General features: G+C 46.6%; 1 protein-coding gene across 1 annotated transcript in view; it reads right to left on the reverse strand.

The window, feature by feature from the left end:
• The window catches only part of LOC122922555 (fibrinogen-like protein 1-like protein), a 40,185-nt gene that overhangs the window by 13,377 nt on the left and 11,695 nt on the right, over nt 1–15,113 (reverse strand). The window lies entirely within an intron of this gene.

Below are 15,113 nucleotides of genomic sequence, written 5' to 3' on the forward strand. Positions count from 1 at the left end.
CCGGACTGAACACATGAGTGGAGGAGATTTTCTGCGTCTTTTACACCCAAAACTGGCAGAAATATAAGCGAATATGCTGGGGTCGATGGCGTGGCCCTGAAAGCACCCGGGCATCTGCTGTACGGGTGTTAGAAAGTTGAAAACCCGGGTTTTGAGACTATTTGACGCCAGTTTTGTGTTAGTAAATGACCCTCAATGTGACGCTGCTCCTGACATGTCTGCTTTGTTATGTCCTTCCATGAATTCACACTTCTAGAGCGGCTTCCCTCAGAGCTCTGCATTGTGCTGATCCTCTGTTACTCCTCATGGCAATGTCGGAATACACTGACGAGGGGTGTTTTTAGGGTTGTACCCGACACTCTCCGGTCAGAGCTCCTGCTTCAGCCTAGTGACTAAGCGAATGATGGACCCCCATAATTTCACTGAGGAATAATACAGGAACATCACAAGGTAGAGATGTAAGAAAAGGCAACCTAGACTACAGTCCGGTGTGTGAGTGCAGATCACACCGGACCCCCGAACACATCCAGACCCATACATCAATACAGACGACACACCGGACCCCCCGAACACACCCAGACCCATACATGAATACGGACCACACCGGACCCCCAAACACATCCAGACCCATACACGAATACAGACCACACCGGACCCCCGAACACATCCAGACCCATACATGAATACAGACCACACCGGACCCCCGAACACATCCAGACCCCCGAACACATCCAGACCCATACATGAATACGGACCAAACACTGGACCCCCGAACACATCCAGACCTATACATGAATACAGATCACACCGGACCCCCAAACACATCCAGACCCATACATCAATACAGACGACACACCGGACCCCCCGAACACACCCAGACCCATACATGAATACGGACCACACCGGACCCCCAAACACATCCAGACCCATACACGAATACAGACCACACCGGACCCCCGAACACATCCAGACCCATACATGAATACAGACCACACCGGACCCCCGAACACATCCAGACCCCCGAACACATCCAGACCCATACATGAATACGGACCAAACACTGGACCCCCGAACACATCCAGACCTATACATGAATACAGATCACACCGGACCCCCAAACACATCCAGACCCATACATCAATACAGAAGACACACCGGACCCCGAACACATCCAGACCCATACATCAATACAGACGACACACCGGACCCCCGAACACATCCAGACCCATACATGAATACAGATGACACACCGGACCCCCGAACACATCCAGACCCATACATGAATACAGATGACACACCGGACCCCCCGAACACATCCAGACCCATACATCAATACAGACGACACACCGGACCCCCCGAACACATCCAGACCCATACATGAATACAGATCACACCGGACCCTCGAACACATCCAGACCCATACATGAATACAGATCACACCGGACCCCCAAATACATCCAGACCCATACATCAATACAGAAGACACACCGGACCCCCGAACACATCCAGACCCATGCATCAATACAGACGACACACCGGACCCCCGAACACATCCAGACCCATACATCAATACAAAAGACACACCGGACCCCGAACACATCCAGACCCATACATGAATACAGATGACACACCGGACCCCCGAACACATCCAGACCCATACATGAATACAGATGACACACCGGACCCCCGAACACATCCAGACCCATACATGAATACAGACCACACCGGACCCCCGAACACATCCAGACCCCCGAACACATCCAGACCCATACATGAATACAGACCAAACACCGGACCCCCGAACACATCCAGACCCATACATCAATACAGACGACACATCAGACCCCCGAACACATCCAGACCTGTACATGAATACAGACCACACACCGGACCCCCAAACACATCCAGACCCATACATGAATACAGACGACACACTGGACCCCCGAACACATCCAGACCCATACATGAATACAGACGACACACTGGACCCCCGAACACATCCAGACCCATACATGAATACAGATCACACCGGACCCCCGAACACACCAGCCAGACCTATACATGAATACGGACCACACTGGACCCTTGAACACATCCAGACCCATACATGAATATGGACCACACCGGACCCCCGAACACACCCAGACCCATACATGAATACGGACGACACACCGGACCCCCGAACACATCCAGACCCATACATGAATACAGACGACAGACCGGACCCCCGAACACACCCAGACCCATACATGAATACGGACGACACACCGGACCCCCGAACACATCCAGACCCATACATGAATACGGACGACACACCGGACCCCCGAACACATCCAGACCCATACATGAATACAGACGACACACTGGACCCCCGAACACATCCATACCCATACATGAATACAGACGACACACTGGACCCCCGAACACATCCAGACTCATACATGAATACAGACGACACACCGGACCCCTGAACACATCCAGACCCATACATCAATACAGATGACACACCGGACCCCCGAACACATCCAGACCCATACATGAATACAGATGACACACCGGACCCCCGAACACATCCAGACCCATACATGAATACAGACCACACCGGACCCCCGAACACATCCAGACCCCCGAACACATCCAGACCCATACATGAATACAGACCAAACACCGGACCCCCGAACACATCCAGACCCATACATGAATACAGACGACACATCGGACCCCCGAACACATCCAGACCTATACATAATTACAGATCACACCGGACCCCGAACACATCCAGACCTATACATGAATACAGACCAAACACCGGACCCCCGAACACATCCAGACCCATACATGAATACAGACGACACACTGGACCCCCGAACACATCCAGACCCATACATGAATACAGATGACACACCGGACCCCCGAACACATCCAGACCCATACATGAATACAGATGACACACCGGACCCCCGAACACATCCAGACCCATACATGAATACAGACCAAACACCGGACCCCCGAACACATCCAGACCCATACATCAATACAGACGACACATCGGACCCCCGAACACATCCAGACCTATACATAATTACAGATCACACCGGACCCCGAACACATCCAGACCTGTACATGAATACAGACCAAACACCGGACCCCCGAACACATCCAGACCCATACATCAATACAGACGACACACTGGACCCCCGAACACATCCAGACCCATACATGAATATGGACCACACCGGACCCCCGAACACATCCAGACCCATACATCAATACAGACGACACACTGGACCCCCGAACACACCCAGACCCATACATGAATACGGACGACACACCGGACCCCCGAACACATCCAGACCCATACATGAATACAGATGACACACCGGACCCCCGAACACATCCAGACCCATACATGAATACAGACGACACACCGGACCCCCGAACACATCCAGACCCATACATGAATACGGACGACACACCGGTCCCCCGAACACATCCAGACCCATACATGAATACAGACGACACACCGGACCCCCGAACACATCCATACCCATACATGAATATGGACCACACCGGACCCCCGAACACATCCAGACCCATACATCAATACAGACGACACACTGGACCCCCGAACACACCCAGACCCATACATGAATACGGACGACACACCGGACCCCCGAACACATCCAGACCCATACATGAATACAGACGACACACCGGACCCCCGAACACATCCAGACCCATACATGAATACAGACGACACACCGGACCCCGAACACATCCAGACCCATACATGAATACAGATGACACACCGGACCCCCGAACACATCCAGACCCATACATGAATACAGATGACACACCGGACCCCCGAACACATCCAGACCCATACATGAATACAGACCACACCGGACCCCCGAACACATCCAGACCCCCGAACACATCCAGACCCATACATGAATACAGACCAAACACCGGACCCCCGAACACATCCAGACCCATACATCAATACAGACGACACATCAGACCCCCGAACACATCCAGACCTGTACATGAATACAGACCACACACCGGACCCCCAAACACATCCAGACCCATACATGAATACAGACGACACACTGGACCCCCGAACACATCCAGACCCATACATGAATACAGACGACACACTGGACCCCCGAACACATCCAGACCCATACATGAATACAGATCACACCGGACCCCCGAACACACCAGCCAGACCTATACATGAATACGGACCACACTGGACCCTTGAACACATCCAGACCCATACATGAATATGGACCACACCGGACCCCCGAACACACCCAGACCCATACATGAATACGGACGACACACCGGACCCCCGAACACATCCAGACCCATACATGAATACAGACGACAGACCGGACCCCCGAACACACCCAGACCCATACATGAATACGGACGACACACCGGACCCCCGAACACATCCAGACCCATACATGAATACGGACGACACACCGGACCCCCGAACACATCCAGACCCATACATGAATACAGACGACACACTGGACCCCCGAACACATCCATACCCATACATGAATACAGACGACACACTGGACCCCCGAACACATCCAGACTCATACATGAATACAGACGACACACCGGACCCCTGAACACATCCAGACCCATACATCAATACAGATGACACACCGGACCCCCGAACACATCCAGACCCATACATGAATACAGATGACACACCGGACCCCCGAACACATCCAGACCCATACATGAATACAGACCACACCGGACCCCCGAACACATCCAGACCCCCGAACACATCCAGACCCATACATGAATACAGACCAAACACCGGACCCCCGAACACATCCAGACCCATACATGAATACAGACGACACATCGGACCCCCGAACACATCCAGACCTATACATAATTACAGATCACACCGGACCCCGAACACATCCAGACCTATACATGAATACAGACCAAACACCGGACCCCCGAACACATCCAGACCCATACATGAATACAGACGACACACTGGACCCCCGAACACATCCAGACCCATACATGAATACAGATGACACACCGGACCCCCGAACACATCCAGACCCATACATGAATACAGATGACACACCGGACCCCCGAACACATCCAGACCCATACATGAATACAGACCAAACACCGGACCCCCGAACACATCCAGACCCATACATCAATACAGACGACACATCGGACCCCCGAACACATCCAGACCTATACATAATTACAGATCACACCGGACCCCGAACACATCCAGACCTGTACATGAATACAGACCAAACACCGGACCCCCGAACACATCCAGACCCATACATCAATACAGACGACACACTGGACCCCCGAACACATCCAGACCCATACATGAATATGGACCACACCGGACCCCCGAACACATCCAGACCCATACATCAATACAGACGACACACTGGACCCCCGAACACACCCAGACCCATACATGAATACGGACGACACACCGGACCCCCGAACACATCCAGACCCATACATGAATACAGATGACACACCGGACCCCCGAACACATCCAGACCCATACATGAATACAGACGACACACCGGACCCCCGAACACATCCAGACCCATACATGAATACGGACGACACACCGGACCCCCGAACACATCCAGACCCATACATGAATACAGACGACACACCGGACCCCCGAACACATCCATACCCATACATGAATATGGACCACACCGGACCCCCGAACACATCCAGACCCATACATCAATACAGACGACACACTGGACCCCCGAACACACCCAGACCCATACATGAATACGGACGACACACCGGACCCCCGAACACATCCAGACCCATACATGAATACAGACGACACACCGGACCCCCGAACACATCCAGACCCATACATGAATACAGACGACACACCATGAATATGTAGTAGAAATCCCAGCAATCGTCGTGTCTTGATAGTATGTTGTTTTTTATTGCATCAAATCAATATGTCCTACACCCAGGACGCGTTTCGGCTAGCATGCCTTCAACAGGTGAAAAATAATCAGACAAAACAGGTAAATAAAGGAAACAATGTATCGCCTCTCATGACGTCTTGCCCATAAGGGCGGAGCCAATTAATAATACACGACCTGTGTCTCAGCAGTCACACAATGGCAGGAGAAACCAATGAACCAAAATAGATTAAACAAATAAATCCAAATATCCTGTTATCAGCTGTGGGATCCCTCAATGGACCGTTTATGTCTGAAAAACATTCAACTGCAATCATGAATCTTGTGAATAAATCCTATCTCAAACATGCATGATTTCATAGCCCTATTCAGGCCCCTTGGATACAAAGTGTCCAATGTATGGATCCAATAAGCCTCTCGGCGTCGTAATAGCCTCTTAATGTCTCCACCTCTCCTTGGTCTTTTAATCTGTTCCAAAATCTGAATTCTAAGTTGGGCTATAGTATGTTTGCACTGATCAAAATGAAACGGGATGGGTAACATAAGATTTTTTGTTCTAATTGTTGATTTGTGTTTTCCAATGCGATCCCTTAGGCTGGTTTCACACGGGCATTGCGGGAAAAGGTGCGGGTTTGTTGCGGGAACACGCGCGATTTTTCTGTGCGAGTGCAAAACATTGTAATGCATTTTGCACTCGCGTGAGAAAAATCGTGCATGTTTGGTACCCAAACCCGAACTTCTTCACAGAAGTTCAGGCTTAGGATCGGTGTTCTGTAGATTGTATTATTTTCCCTTATAACATGGTTATACGGGAAAATAATAGCATTCTGAATACACACTGCATAGTACAATAGCGCTGGAGGGGTTAAAAAAATAAAAATAATAATTTAACTCACCTTAGTCCACTTGATCGCGCAGCCGGCATCTCCTTCCGTCTGTCTTCTGTGCTGTGTGCAGTAATAGGACCTGTGGTGACGTCACTCCGGTCATCACATGGTCCATCACATGATTTTTTAACATGGTGATGGATCATGTGATGACCGGAGTGACGTCACCACAGGTCCTGTTCAGCAAAGGAGACAGAAGAGATGCCGGCTATGCGATCAAGTGGATTAAGGTGAGTTACATTTTATTTATTTTTTTAACCCCTCCAGCACTATTGTACTATGCATTCTGTATTCAGAATGCTATTATTTCCCCTTATAACCATGTTATAAGGGGAAATAATAATGATCGGGTCTCCATCCCGATCGTCTCCTAGCAACCGTGCGTGAAAATCGTACCGCATCCGCACTTGCTTGCGGATGCTTGCGATTTTCACGCAACCCCATTCATTTCTATGGGGCCTGCGTTACGTGAAAAACGCACAATATAGAGCATGCTGCAATTTTCACACAACGCACAAGTGATGCGTGAAAATCACCGCTCATGTGAACAGCCCCATAGAAATGAGAGGGTCCGGATTCAGTGCGGGTGCAATGCGTTCAACTCACGCATCGCATCCGCGCGGAATACTCGCCTGTGCGAAAGAGGCCTTATTGTTTGTGTTGTCTCCCCTATATATAATAGGCCACAAGGACATTTTATCAGATAAACCACATTAGTGGATTCACAAGTGAAAAAACCCTCTATAGGATATGGTCGTCCATTATGAGGGTGATAAAATGTCGGGCCCTTAATAATGTGGGAGCACTGTAGACAGCGCAAACACGGAAATGTGCCCTTCCGCTGTGTTGTCAGTACCTGTTGTTTTAATGTCACTTTCCTACTCCCTAAGGCCTCTTTCACACTTGCGTTGTCCGGATCCGGCGTGTACTCCATTTGCCGGAATTACACGCCGGACCCGGAAAAACGCAAGTGTACTGAAAGCATTTGAAGACGGATCCGTCTTCAAAATGCTTTTAGTGTTACTATGGCAGCCAGGACGCTATTAAAGTCCTGGTTGCCATAGTAGTAGCAGGGAGCGGGGGAGCGGTATACTTACAGTCCGCGCGGCTCCCGGGGCGCTCCAGAGTGACGTCAGAGCGCCCCATGCGCATGGATGACGTGCCATGTGATCACGTCATCCATGTGCGTGGGGCGCCCTGACGTCACTCTGGAGCGCCCCGGGAGCCGCACGGACGGTAAGTATACTGCTCCCCCGCTCCCCTTTACCATGGCAAACAGGACTTTAGCGTCCCGGCAGCCATGGTAACCATTCAGAAAAAGCTAAACGTCGGATCCGGCAATGCCCCGAAACGACGTTTAGCTTAAGGCCGGATCCGGATCAATGCCTTTCAATGGGCATTAATTCCGGATCCGGCCTTGCGGCAAGTCTTCAGGATTTTTGGCCAGAGCAAAAAGCGCAGCATGCTGCGGTATTTTCTCAGGCCAAAAAACGTTCCGGTCCGGAACTGAAGACATCCTGATGTATCCTGAACGGATTTCTCTCCATTCAGAATGCATTAGGATAAAACTGATCAGGATTCTTCCGGCATAGAGCCCCGACGACGGAACTCTATGCCGGAAGAAAAGAACGCAAGTGTGAAAGAGCCCTAAATCAGCGTGCACAAGTCTGTCCCTATAATTAGGGTTTCTTTTGTTACATATCAAAGGAGGGTTTTTAAATTCCTCAATCAGGGGATATGCTTTACCCAACAGATGCCAATGTTTACGTATAATATTATCAAACCTCTGATTATAGGGATGATACTTGTGCACTAATGCCAATCTTGGAGACTTTATATCCTTAGTTTTACCTGATTCTTTATTCAGTTCCTTCATAGTTGAGGCGGGGTGTGGGGGGGGGGGGGGTATCCCCTCTCCTCAAATCTACTGGACATTTCATTTATCCTAGTTATTTGTACATGCGGGTCTGAGACTATTCGTTGGACTCTCTGAAATTGTGATTTTGGAATTGCCCTCTTTAGGGATGGTGGATGGAAACTGGAGAAGTGAAGAATGCTATTTCTATCTGTCTCTTTTCTAAACAGATCCGTTGACAAATTACCCATTTGATCCTTAAAGGGGTATTATCAGCTTAATGATTTAACAGTGATAATTTTTCTAAATATATTTAATTAACAAATCCCCACCCCTTAGAAAAAAATAAACCTATACTTACCTGACCGTTGTCTTCCGTCCCCCCTGGTTACGGCCACCGCTGTTCTCAGGAATCGCGCTGGCCGCGCGTGTGCAGGCGACTTTTCTTTTCTTCTCCTGGCCGGCCGGGAGAAGACATCAATCAAGATGGAGCCCGCCCCCTGCCGAGTGCCGAAATCAGGAAGTGGACGGCGCGTCGGGACCAGGTAAGTATCAAATAGCGTGTTGAGAAAACCCCTGTAATTACTAGTGTATCTAAAAAGCTCACCATGTAATCGTCACAAACCAATGTAAACTGTAGTTCCTCATATACATGATTCAAATGGTCAAGGAAGGCTGATAGGGTCTCACGTGGCCCCGCACAGATGCAAAAAATGTCATCAATAAATATTTTCCAAACGAGGATATTATTTTGGTACCATTCGGTATTGTATACATAGGAATCCTCAAAGCTTGACATATATGCATTTGCAGAGGGCGGGGCCACGTTCGCGCCCATCGCGGTCCCACGTCGCTGTAGATAGAAGTTATCCTCGAACATAAAACAGTTCTCATACAACACAAGATGTAAAAGCTGAAGAAAAAATTATTGTTCATTTTTCGTGTATTGACTTCTGTCTGATCTCACTGCTTGTATACCCCTGCTGTGGTCAATAGAGGTGTACCAGCGAACTACCTCAGGAGTTACCAGAAGGCTATCTGACGGAATTGATGAAAGTGTTGTGTGTCAAACAAAAAAGATGTAGTATCCTTAATCAAGGGCGTTAATACCTTCTCCAGTACAATTGCTAGGGGCGATAAAATCGAATCCACAGATGCCACAATAGGGCGCCCTGGGGGGTCAATTAAAGCTTTATGCACTTTGGGAAGAACATAAAACACCGGGTAATGGGTGCGTGATTAATCAAAAATGTGTACATTTCTCCATCAATTACTCCCATAGATAAAAAGTGCTGTACTATTTTCACCATCTTTTCTTTTATCCGAAACACTGGATCACTTTGTAACTGTTCATATGTATTGCGGTCAGAAAGCGGTCGCATTACTTCAGCCATATATTTATCTCTGTCCACAAGGACGATCGCGCCCCCTTTATCCGCCGGTTTCAGAATTATATTCTTATCCTCCATCAAAGATCTAATCGATCTAATTCTTTCATTCGCGCTTACATTTTGTGCCATTTTTTAATCGCCCCTTTTAACGGAATCAATCTGATTCACCAACTGGATATAAGTTTCAATCGGATGGTATACTTTAAGAGGCATATATTGGCTTATATTTCTAAGTCCCAGATCCACCAGACGTAAGCCACAATGGCCCCCACTCCGCCACATCTCCATCATGCGAATATTCACCCGATGTAGCAAAATGTACCTTTAATCGTAGTTTTCGAAAAAAACTGATTCAAATCCATGCATGTTTGAGATAGGATTTATTCACAAGATTCATGATTGCATTTGAATGTTTTTCAGACATAAACGGTCCATTGAGGGATCCCACAGCTGATAACAGGATATTTGGATTTATTTGTTTAATCTATTTTGGTTCATTGGTTTCTCCTGCCATTGTGTGACTGCTGAGACACAAGTCGTGTATTATTAATTGGCTCCGCCCTTATGGGCAAGACAATAAGGAAATTGCAGCACACAGTATCTCTTGATGCTTTTAAATTTTAATTTCACATTTTTACATTTTTTTAAACATGCTTAAAGTTCCGGTGCAATATTCACAGTGGAAAAGGTAGAAGATGTGTGACCAAACGTTTCGGCCTGTCACGGCCTTCTTCAGTGGTCTAAATCTATAAAGATAATTCATATTTATCAGTCATATGTTATATGCATTGGTATCTTCATCACATGAGGATAAAATGTTTTCATTTATCTATGTACACATTTATAATTTGAACGTAAGAAAAGTTAATGTACAAAAGATGTATTATTAAAAACAATAGACAGCTCATTATCCCTTCTGAGTGAACCTAGTATCAACCATTATCAGCTATTATCATTAAACTCTATGCAGTTCAGTATGTTATTATTGGTCAATGGATCCCTGGACATGGTGCGTCACCGCATCCTGATTGTATGCATAGTGATTCTGTCCAATGCGGAACACACCCACACTATTATGTAAATATTATACTTAGTGTTATAGACAATATGTATATCACTATTGAGGCATATATCAATTTTGTGTGTTGTGTCCGTCATTGGGCAGCCCCACTAATGCATACAGTCTATGGATAAGGCTCATCCTCAACTTAGAACGGTCGGCGGTCACATCAAAATCACTTGGATAGACCTCAAGGTATCATCTATATGGGCAAAAATAAGTTCCATCTGGAATATGCAAGTAAGCCATTCAGTAGAGTAGCAAGTGATTGATCTGTGATCATTACCTTCAGTGCTGTGTCTTCAAGGAAAAAGCGCCGGGTGTATAATGTGGGAGCCGATTTTGGCGCCTTTTATTATCGCGGGGGATGCGCGTCATTGCGCTCTACGTCATACGGCATTCCCGGTCATGTGATTGGGAAGTGCGTGCGTTCCATTTGCGTGTCAAGCACGCAGACCGGCCGTGTGCTGAGTTGCCGTGCGCATGCGCAAGCAGGACCGGAACTGTCCTGCGTTCCACCTGCGTGTCATTCGTGCCGTTCGGGGGAAGGGAAGTGTTATGCGGCGTAACATTAATATGGTATCGTGCGCTGGGGCTGCAATGAGCCACCTTGTGTATAGCATAGCCATACATTTAAATGTGGAGCCTGGATACAGTGAAGCACCAATTCAGAATAAACCTGTTACATCTGATATATGTTAATTGAGCAATATAGAATTTAATATTATGAAAGAGAACCTTAGTTCCATAATGCAAATATAATGTCCCTAGTGTGATGGGAAATGGGTAGGATGGATGGATAACAGGAAAGAGGGATGGGAAAGATCTCAGGAGGGGGAGGAGGAAGGGGGGAGGAAATGGGGAGGGAAAGGGAAGAAAAAAGGGGAGGAGGGAGGAGGGGGGGGGGGGGGGGGGGGGGGGGAAAGTGTTATCTCACCCTCGCAGGTCGTGATATCAGCGGGTCTGTAAGGAGAAATAAAGAGATTTCTTTGTTAACAACACATAGGGATTGCTCAATATATTAAACATTAATGGAAAAGTCACATTCTCGATTTAAACCATGTGGTGTAAGAGTCCCGAGTGTGTGGATCCAATACGCTTCTCGTTGTTTTAAATGTAAAATCCGGTTTCCTCCACGTCTTGGAGAATCGACCTGTTCCAATATTTGGAACCGTAATTGTGATGCCTGGTGATTTTTCTCTTTGAAGTGGTATGGGACGGGTAGCAAGGTGTGTCCGAGTCTAATTGTGGACTTATGTTTACTTACGCGATCGCGTATATGTTGGGTAGTCTCGCCCACATACGCCAGTCCGCATGGGCATTTCAGTATATAGACCACAAAGCTTGAGTCACACGTAAAAAAACCTTTAATGGGGTATTGTCGTCCGGTTCTTGGGTGGGTCACGTATTCGCCTCTGGTGACGCTTGAGCATTGAGCGCAGTGTAAACATGGGAATGTACCTTGTCGTTGACTCCTCAAGAAAGTCTGTTTTGGCAGCCTAGTAAGGCTACCTATGTCGGCCTTGACCAGTTTGTCTTTGACATTATGGGGTCTCTTGTAGCATGTGATTGGGGGTTCGCTGAATTCCGGAATGTTGGGATATGCTTTTACGAGTAATGGCCAATGTTTTCTTAATGCTTGGTGAATTTTAGGTATCAAGGGGTGGTATGTTGTTACACAGGCTAGTCTTTTGGGTTCTTTGTGACGTGGTCTAACTCTTTCGTTAATATTATTTAATGTCGAATTAAGGAGTGTTCGGGGATAACCTCTTGTCTGGAATTTCTCTGTCATCTCCATCAGTCTGGTTTCCCTTACTTCGGTGTCCGTGACGATGCGGTTAACTCTTATGAATTGGGACTTCGGCAGAGAATTTTTAGTAGCCCTGGGGTGGCAGCTGTTAAAGTGGAGAAGACTATTACGGTCAGTGGGTTTATTGTATAGATCCAATGTTATATTGCCTGAGGGGTCGAGTTCAATTATTGTGTCTAGGAAACTTATTTTCTCTTTACTTGACTGTATGGTGAATCCTAGTTCTGGATAAATGGAATTGAGATCCTGTACAAATTTTTCAATAGTGTTTGTGGGGCCCCCCCATATGCAAAAAATGTCGTCGATGAACCGTAGCCACGTGATTGAAAATTGGTTAAATAAGGGATGAGTATATACATGATCCTCCTCAAAGGCTATCATATATGCATTTGCATATGGCGGGGCCACATTTGACCCCATGGCGGTACCTTTTTTCTGGCCGTAGTATGTGTCCCCCAACAAGAAGTAATTTTTGGTTAGTATAGTTGTCAGTAATTCTATACAGAACTTCTGTTGTGTTGTTTCTAGATTTGAGTGATTATGTAGTAATCTGGTGGTAGCTTGAATCCCTTTTTCGTGTTCAATGGATGTGTATAAACTGTTCACATCTAGGGTGATTAATGTGCAACCAGGTGGCTTATCTATCTCTTGTAATTTGGAGATAAAGTCTGTTGTGTCAAGAAGAAATGATCTGGATGTTTTAATCAGGGGCGTTAGGATTTTTTCTAGATAAATAGCCAATGGTGAAAATATGGAATCTGTGGAAGCGACAATAGGGCGGCCAGGGGGATCTTGTAAATTTTTGTGGATTTTGGGTAAAGTGTAAAATACGGGTATGATGGGATCTTGTTTGCTGAGAAATGTTACGGTTTTGGAATCAATTATCCCTAGATTATTGTATCTTGTTAGAATGTTGGAGATACACTCCTGAATTTGTGGTGTTGGGTTCCAACACCACAAATTCAGGAGTGTATCTCCAACATTCTAACAAGATACAATAATCTAGGGATAATTGATTCCAAAACCGTAACATTTCTCAGCAAACAAGATCCCATCATACCCGTATTTTACACTTTACCCAAAATCCACAAAAATTTACAAGATCCCCCTGGCCGCCCTATTGTCGCTTCCACAGATTCCATATTTTCACCATTGGCTATTTATCTAGAAAAAATCCTAACGCCCCTGATTAAAACATCCAGATCATTTCTTCTTGACACAACAGACTTTATCTCCAAATTACAAGAGATAGATAAGCCACCTGGTTGCACATTAATCACCCTAGATGTGAACAGTTTATACACATCCATTGAACACGAAAAAGGGATTCAAGCTACCACCAGATTACTACATAATCACTCAAATCTAGAAACAACACAACAGAAGTTCTGTATAGAATTACTGACAACTATACTAACCAAAAATTACTTCTTGTTGGGGGACACATACTACGGCCAGAAAAAAGGTACCGCCATGGGGTCAAATGTGGCCCCGCCATATGCAAATGCATATATGATAGCCTTTGAGGAGGATCATGTATATACTCATCCCTTATTTAACCAATTTTCAATCACGTGGCTACGGTTCATCGACGACATTTTTTGCATATGGGGGGGCCCCACAAACACTATTGAAAAATTTGTACAGGATCTCAATTCCATTTATCCAGAACTAGGATTCACCATACAGTCAAGTAAAGAGAAAATAAGTTTCCTAGACACAATAATTGAACTCGACCCCTCAGGCAATATAACATTGGATCTATACAATAAACCCACTGACCGTAATAGTCTTCTCCACTTTAACAGCTGCCACCCCAGGGCTACTAAAAATTCTCTGCCGAAGTCCCAATTCATAAGAGTTAACCGCATCGTCACGGACACCGAAGTAAGGGAAACCAGACTGATGGAGATGACAGAGAAATTCCAGACAAGAGGTTATCCCCGAACACTCCTTAATTCGACATTAAATAATATTAACGAAAGAGTTAGACCACGTCACAAAGAACCCAAAAGACTAGCCTGTGTAACAACATACCACCCCTTGATACCTAAAATTCACCAAGCATTAAGAAAACATTGGCCATTACTCGTAAAAGCATATCCCAACATTCCGGAATTCAGCGAACC

The sequence above is a fragment of the Bufo gargarizans genome, unplaced genomic scaffold, assembly GCF_014858855.1.
Source record: "Bufo gargarizans isolate SCDJY-AF-19 unplaced genomic scaffold, ASM1485885v1 fragScaff_scaffold_45_pilon:::fragment_2:::debris, whole genome shotgun sequence".
Classification (NCBI taxonomy): domain Eukaryota; kingdom Metazoa; phylum Chordata; class Amphibia; order Anura; family Bufonidae; genus Bufo; species Bufo gargarizans.